The sequence below is a fragment of the Hordeum vulgare genome, chromosome 4H (genome assembly GCF_904849725.1).
Source record: "Hordeum vulgare subsp. vulgare chromosome 4H, MorexV3_pseudomolecules_assembly, whole genome shotgun sequence".
In the NCBI taxonomy this organism is placed as follows: Eukaryota; Viridiplantae; Streptophyta; class Magnoliopsida; order Poales; family Poaceae; genus Hordeum; species Hordeum vulgare.
In genome coordinates this window covers 39121354-39128181 of record NC_058521.1, presented here as the reverse complement: position 1 = coordinate 39128181, position 6828 = coordinate 39121354, and positions in this window count along the sequence as shown.

Sequence of the window (6828 nt, the reverse complement as noted above, 5' to 3'; positions counted from 1 at the left end):
AGATGTCGCATCCCATCTCAATACCTCCATTGAGCTTTGTGATATGCAAAAGAAAAGAGATGTGGATAATGACGTGATTAAGTAGAAACTTTTTCCTTTCTCGTTGCGAGATCGCACAAAAACGTGGTTTTCTTCTTTGCCTAAAAATAGTATCAATTCTTGGGATAAGTGCAAAGATGCTTACATATCTAAGTATTTTCCGCCGGCTAAGATCATCTCCTTACGTAACGATATCATGAATTTCAAGCAAGTTGATCATGAACACGTTGCACAATCTTGGGAGAGGATGAAACTTATGATTAGAAATTGTCCCGCTCATGGCTTGAGTTTGAGGATGATTATACAAATCTTTTACGCTGACTTGAATTTCACTTCTCGCAATATCTTGGACTCCGCCTCAGGTGGAACGTTCATGGAAATCACGTTAGGAGACGCGACAAAACTCCTAGACAATATCATGACCAACTACTCTCATTGGCACACTGAAAGGTCGCCTGCTAGCAAAAAGGTACACGCTATAAAAGAAATTAACTCGCTTAGTGCTAAGATGGACGAGTTGATGAATTTGGTTGCTAGTAGAAACGCTATTGTAGATCCTAATGACATGCCACTATCTTCCTTGATTGAGAGTAGCAACGCTAGTTTGGACGTTAATTTTGTTGGTAGGAACAATTTTGGCAACAACAATGCTTTTAGAGTAAACTATGTTCCTAGGCCTTTTCCTAGTAACTCCTCTAACAATTATGGCAATTCCTACAACAACACTTATGGAAATCACAACAAATTACCCTCTGATTTAGAGAGTAATATCAAAGAGTTCATCAACTCTCAAAATATTTTCAATGCGTCCATAGAGGAAAAACTACTCAAAATAGACGATTTGGCTAAGAGCGTTGATAGTATGTCTTGTGATATTGATGCTTTGAAAGTTAGATGTGCTCCTCCCAAGGTCAACTTGGATGAAACTTTGAAAGCTATGCTCGTCTCCATGAATGAGAGCAAAGAAAGAACCGCCCAAATTCGCGCTAGGCATGAATGGTTTAAAAGGGTGTGTTCTAGTGATGCAAATCACGAAGATCTTAAAGTGCTTGGTGTGTCTCCTCTTGAATCTTTGTTTTCGCGTGTCAAACCTATTGATGAAGGGGCTGGATATGAATCCACTTTGGTTGAAAAACGCCCCAATGATTCGGAGTCCACCTATCTTGATGATAAAGGTGTGGAGAGTGGAGTTGAAGAAATCAAAATTTTGGGTAGTAATGAAACTCCCACTTTGGGTTTCGAGGAATTCAATTATGATAATTGCTCCTTGTTTGAATGCATTTCTTTGATGCAATCCATTGCAAACTCTCCACATGCTTATAGCCAAAAGCAAAGCCTTTACCGCGCATATCGTAGATGCTATGATGAAATCTCTTGAAGAGAAGCTCGAATTAGAAGTCTCTATACCGAGAAAACTTCATGATGAGTGGGAACCTACTATCAAAATAAAGATCAAAAACTATGAGTGCAATGCTTTGTGTGATATGGGTGCCAGTGATTACGCAATTCCAAAGTCTTTATGTGATATTCTTGGTTTTCATGAGATTGAAGAGTGTTCTCTTAATTTGCATCTTGTGGATTCTACTGTCAAGAAACCCATGGGAAGGATCGATGATGTTCTTATTGTTGCAAATAAGAACTATGTACCAGTGGATTTCATTGTACTTGGCATAGATTGCAATCCTTCATGTCCCATTATTGTTGGTAGACCTTTTCTAAGGACTATTGGTGCTATCATCGATATGAAGGAAGGGAATATTAGATTTCAATTTCCTTTAAAGAAGGTCATGGAGCACTTCCCCAGAAAGAAAATAAGATTTCCTTATGAATCTATGATGAGGGCTACTTATGGTTTGAGCACCAAAGATGACTATACGTGATTCCATCACCTTTTGCCTAGCTAAGGGCGTTAAACAAAAGCGCTTGTTGGGAGGCAACCCAACGAATCTATCCTTTTTCTTTCTGTTTTGTGTTATCCACACTTCCATAATTCTGTTATGATTGTGTTTTTGTGTTTCTTTTTGCGTTTGTGCCAAGCAAAACCGTTATGATTAGTCTTGGGGATGATCGTTTGGTCATGCTGGAAAAGACAGAAACTTTCTGCTCACGAAAAGTATTTTAATTTCTTTTCTGTAAGAGCTTTTGAGTTGATTCTTTTTGCTGATGATTTACACGCAAATTCTTCAGACATTTGTAATTTTTCAGAATTTGTGAAGTACCAGAAGTATAGGAAGTATACAGATTGCTACAGACTGGTCTGCTGTTGACAGATTCTGTTTTTTGTTGTGTTTGTTGCTTATTTTGATGAAACTATAGATAGTATCGGGGGGTATTAGCCATGGAAGATTGAAAATACAGTAACCCAACATATGCATAAGTAGAATTTAAGTTTTCTACAATACCTAAGGAAGTGGTGGTTTGCTTTCTTATACTAATGTTATCACGAGTTTCTGTTTAAGTTTCGTGTTGTGAAGTTTTCAAGTTTTGGGTGAAGTTATTATGGACAAAGAGATAAAGAGTGGCAAGATCTCAAGCTTGGGGATGCCCAAGGCACCCCAAGAGATTCAAGGATGTCGTAAAAGCCTAAGCTTGGGGATGCCCCGGGAAGGCATCCCCTCTCTCGTCTTCAATCCATCGGTAACGTTACTTGGGGCTATATTTTTAATCAACACATGTTATGTGTTTTTGCTTGGAGCGTCTTGTATCGTAGGAGTCTTTTGTTTTTGTTCTGTCACAATCATCCTTGCTGCACACCTAGAGAGAGAGACATGCACTCACCGTGATTTTGTCGAGCTTCACTTATATCCTTTGGTAGACAATTCAGCTCACATGTGCTTCACTTATATCTTTTGAGCTAGATGCTTTTGCTCTGTGTGCTTCACTTATATCTTTTAAAGCATAGCGGTGCGTGGCTTGGTAGTTGATCCATTCTTTGAAAGTAGTCTCAAAAGGGGTACTTATCCAAAGGGATACGAAAACTTCCACCTTCATGTGCATTAAATAGTTAGAGAAGTTTGATTCATCTCAATTAGTTTTGAGTTGTGGTTTTGGTAATATTGAAGTTATATTAGTAAGGTGTCGTGAATCTAGAAATACTTGTGTTGAAGTTAGTGATTCCCGTAGCATGCTCGTATGGTGAACCGCTATGTGATGAAGTCTGAGCATGATTTGTCTATTGATTGTCATCCTTTGTGTGGCGGTCGGGATCGCGCGATGGTTTATACCTACCAACCCTTCCCCTAGAAGTATGCGTTGAATGCTTTGTTTTGATTACTAATAAAACTTTTGCAACAAGTATATGAGTTCTTCATGACTAATGTTGAGTCCATGGTTTAGATGCACTTTGATCTTCCACCATCACTATCTTCTTAGTGCCGTGCAACTTTCGCCGGTGCACAAAACCCACCATTAGCTTCCCTCCAAACAGCCACCATACCAACCTACTATGACTTTTTCAAAGTCATTCCGAGATATATTGTCATGCAACTACCACCATGACATGTGCCACCACGTCTACATTGCCATTGCATGATCGTAAGATAGCTAGCATGATGTTTCCATTAATGTCTATGCCATGCTAGATCATTGTCACGGTACACTACCGAAGGCATTCCATATAGAGTCATCGTTGCTCTAAGTTTTGAGTTGAAAGTGTGATGATCATCATTGATGGAGCATTGTCCCATGTGAGGAAATAAAAGAGGCCAAAGATGCCCACCAAAATATAAAAAGATAAAAAGAGGCCAAAGAGCCCACCAAAAAAAAAAGAAATGAGAGAAAAAAGAGAGAAGGGACAATGCTACCACCTTTCCACACTTGTGCATATTAAGCACCATGATCTTCATGATTGAGAGTCTCTCGTTTTGTCACCACCATATAGCTAGTGGGAAATTTTCATTATATAACTTGGCTTGTATATTCCAATGATAGGCTTCCTCAAAATTGCCTTAGGCCTTCGTGAGCAAGCAAGTTAGATGCACACCCACTAGTTTTCTTTAAGAGCTTTCACATACTCTTAGCTCTAGTGCATCATTTGTATGGCAATCCCTACTCATTCACTTTGATATCTATTGATGAGCATCTCCACAGCTCATTGATATGCCTAGTTAATGTGATCATATTCTCCTTATTTTGTCTTGCAACCTCCACCACACTCCACACCACTTATAGTGCTAAAACCATGGCTCACGCTCATGTATTGCGTCAGGGTTGAAAAAGTTTGAGAAAGTCAAAGTGTGAAACAATTACTTGGCCAATACCGGTGTTGTGCATGATTTAAATTCGTTGTGCAATGATGATAGAGCATATCGAGACTATAATCTTTTGTAGGGATAACATTCTTTTCGCCTTGTTATTTTGAAAGTTAATGATTACCTTGCTAGTTTGCTTGAATTATTATTGTTTCCACGTCAATAGCACAGTATCGTTTTGAATCGAATGAATCTGAACATTCACGTCACATAAGAGGAGTTCCAAAGGACATCTATGCTAGGTAGCATGAAAGCATCAAAAATTCATTCTTTATCACTTCCCTACTCGAGGACGAGCTGGAGTTAAGCTTGGGGATGCTTGATACGTCTCAAACGTATCTATAATTTTTGATGGTTTCATAATGTTATCTTGTCATATTTGGATGTTTTATGTACCTTTTATATATTTTTTGGGACTAACTTATTAATTCAGCGCCAAGTGCCAGTTCTGTTTTTTCTGTGTTTTTGGCTCTTTTCAGATCTGATTTTGGAACGGAGTGCAAACGGAATAAAATCCCCAAAATGATTTTTTCCCGAACGGAAGAAGATCAGGGGGCTTGAGTGCCAAGCCAGAAGGGCTACAGGGGGTCCGCAAGCGCCCTATCCGCCACCAGGGGGCGGCGGCCAGCAGGCTTGTGGCCTCCCTAGCGCCCCCCTGACCTAGCTCCTTCGCCTATATATTCCCTAAAATACAGAAAAAATCAGGGAATCCTCGAGAACACTTTTCCGCCGCCGCAAGCTTCCGTTTCCGCGAGCTCTCATCTGGAGACCCTTCCCGGTGCCCTGCCGAAGGGGACTCGTGAGTAGTTCACTTCAGACCTACGGGTCCGTAGTTAGTAGCTAGATGGATTCTTCTCTCTCTTGGATGTTCAATACAAAGTTCTCCATGATCTTCATGGAGATCTATCCGATGTAATCCTCTTTGGCGGTGTGTTTGTCGAGATCCGATGAATTGTGGATTTGTGTTCAGACAATCTATGATATATATTTGTGTCTTTGCTGATTTCTTATATGTATGATTTGATATCCTTGTAAGTCTCTTCGAGTCTTGGGTTTTGTCTGGCCAACTAGATCTATGATTCTTGCAATGGGAGAAGTGCTTGGTTTTGGGTTCTTACCGTGTGGTGACCTTTCCCAGTGACAGTAGGGGCAGCAAGGCACACATCGTGTAGTTGCCATCAAGGGTAACAAGGTGGGCGTTGTCGTACATATGAGATTGTCCATCCACATCATGTCATCTTGCTTAAGGCGTTACTCTGTTCTTTTGGACTTAATACACTAGATGCATGCTGGATAGCGGTCAACGTGTGGAGTAATAGTAGTAGATGCAGAAGGTATCGGTCTACTTGTTTTGGACGTGATGCCTATAGATATAATCATTGCCATAGATGACGTCACGACTTTGCGCGGTTCTATCAATTGCTCGATAGTAATTTGTTCACCCACCGTCTACTTGCTTTCATGAGAGAAGCCACTAGTAAACACTACGGCCCCCGGGTCTATTCACACCTCTCGTTTACACCTCCGCTTTTACTTTGCTTTGTTACTTTGTTGCTTTCACTTCCCACTTGGCAAACAATCTATAAGGGATTGACAACCCCTTCATAGCGTTGGGAGCAAGCTTTTGTGTTTGTGCAGGCACTTGTGATACTCCTTCACTGGATCGATACCTTGGTTCTCAAAACTGAGGGAAATACTTACCACCGCTGCGCTACATCACCCTTCCCGCTTCGAGGGAACACTAACGCATGGCTCCAAGGCCACGGGGGAAATCCTTTGCATATTTGCCTAGGAAGTCCCTTAAGGCGTAGCCGTAGTAGAAGGATTCCTGGTGCCGTAGCACGTTTCTGGCGCCATTGGAAGGTCTTTTGTTGCAGTAACATCCCCACATTTGTCTTTCATTTGCGAAAGAAAATAGGTCCAAACAACCTACAGATCAATGTAAACCCACGTTGACTGGCTTTCGCGGTCCGGACAACATTGTCTAGACAAATGTAGATGTTTTGAGGACCCGCCTTGAAGAAACCCAAACAATTCAAATGTACTTTTTTTTGCGGAAACCATACGCACACGTTGAGTATCTGATTAGAGTCACTCAGAAGGATTCCTTTCTCTCATTTCTCTCTACTCTACCCATATCATTTGAGAGTCTTCGAGTTACTCCTGGCTCCTCTTTCCTCTCGCTCCGGCGGCGCCGCCGCCTGGAGTTGTGATGGAAAACGAGCTCAAGCTGCTCTTGTTCACAGTAGTATTACGTTAGTAGCGGCCCTCTTGCCAATGTTTGGCCTTGTGCCATGGTTTGGCTTCTTGCTGTTGTGTGGCGTTATGTCGTTGGCCCATTTGACATTGCCACTCACGAGTAGCGTGCCGTGGTCACCGGTGTCTCCTTCTCCCAATCCTCCGTGGTGGAGGCAAGGGGATGTGGTCGGATCTGGTGTTAGGCCTCCTCCTCGTCGTGGCGCCTTCGACTGCCGCTATGCGGATCTATTTCCTAGCTCTTTGTCATCTAGGAGATGGAGTGGAGTATGGAAGGAGATCC